The sequence below is a fragment of the Macrobrachium nipponense genome, chromosome 7 (genome assembly GCF_015104395.2).
Source record: "Macrobrachium nipponense isolate FS-2020 chromosome 7, ASM1510439v2, whole genome shotgun sequence".
Classification (NCBI taxonomy): domain Eukaryota; kingdom Metazoa; phylum Arthropoda; class Malacostraca; order Decapoda; family Palaemonidae; genus Macrobrachium; species Macrobrachium nipponense.
The window spans coordinates 109,306,069-109,307,836 of NC_061109.1; positions in this window are offsets into that span (position 1 = coordinate 109,306,069).

Consider the following 1,768-nt stretch of genomic DNA (forward strand, 5'->3'; position numbering starts at 1 on the left):
TAATAATATAAATATATATATATAATATATCGTATATATATATATATATATATATGTATATATATATATATATATATATATATATATATATATATATATATATATATATATATATAGATTCCACCGAGTATTATTAAAATGATATGCATTTTGAGAAGAGGTGTCAGTTGAGCCTGTTATATTAGTAGAATGGTTTACGGATAATTATTTATTACGTTTCAGTAAACAGTTGAAAATGATGAACGAACAACTACTTTGCAGTAGCGTTTAAGTTTTGTTTGAGAAATTCTAAATTTAGCTAATACGTGCCCTCAATAATAATTTTTTTTTTAAATCCTCCAGCAGTTCAACGCGAGCCAAGCAACACCTTTAAGTAAGTGGAAAAAAAAAGAATCGAAGCCGATAATCGAATTCGCAGTAGTTTTAAATATTGACGAAATGACCCCATGGAATATGTATATATATATATATATATATATATATATATATATATATATATATATATATATATATATATATAATTATACATAGATATATATATATATATATATATATATATATATATATATATATATATATATATATAGAGCATATGTATATATATACTATACATGTATATATAGATATATATAAATAGTTATATATACTCTTTACATAAATAGTTTTAAATTTGTTATCCCATATGAGGCCACATCATTGTCAATCGACTTTTTGATGTTTCATTTTTAGTGTCTCAGTTTGATCAAGTCTGTCCTTATCGGTTTCCGGAGTATCAGATTATCTTCGCCACTCCGCAGCCTCATCGAGTTGTCCCATCCTCTTAGAACGGTAGAACTATGTGAAGAATCGATAATGTGTGTGAATAGGATGTTTAGATGCGTGGCCAGAGCCGGTCGGAATTTGGTGTTACAAGTGAAGTGTCATTGAGCTTTGCACAGCGGCAAGAAAATAGACCAAGATCTCGATGACAAATATGGTTTGGAATTGTGATGAGATGAGACCAGGCATGGCCAGTCAGTAAATGATAAGGAATGAACAGAGCGAAGACCAATAGAAAGACCCATGAAATAATCGAAGAATCGATAAGTGAAGATTTGGACCTGTTGGTAGTCCGGACAGAAACGAAACAGATCAGAGGAGAGACCGTAAAGAATTCATTTCACTTCGTAAAGGGAAAACTGATTATATATATATATATATATATATATATATATATATATATATATATATATATATATAGATATATATATATATATGTATGTATGTATGTATGTATGTATGTATGCATCTATATTATAGAAGGGAGATGGAGAATTCACTCGCAGCCAACAGGATGGTGCTTTAAGCTGAAAATGGGAGTCATGGGTGAGTGTTGCTGGATTTGTCGTATGTTTGTTAGGTCTGTGGATACCTTCAAGCTAACCAACCACCTGCCAACCCAGTTTTAAATGGTTACTAGCGTCTGGCAGGGTGAGTAAAAAGGGGGATGGTGCTAGCAACCTCATCCTAAAAAAAATTAGGACAAATTTCATTGGAAAATAATTCTGCTATAATATAATATATATACTATATATATATATATATATATATATACATATATCATATATATATATAACGTATACTATATATATATATATATATATATATATATATATATATATATATATATATATATATATTGTTTAGAGTCTCCTTATGTACACTTCTAAGATTTCTAATGAATGAGTCATTCATTTACATAAATGATTTGTTGAAAGCTTTTGTTATT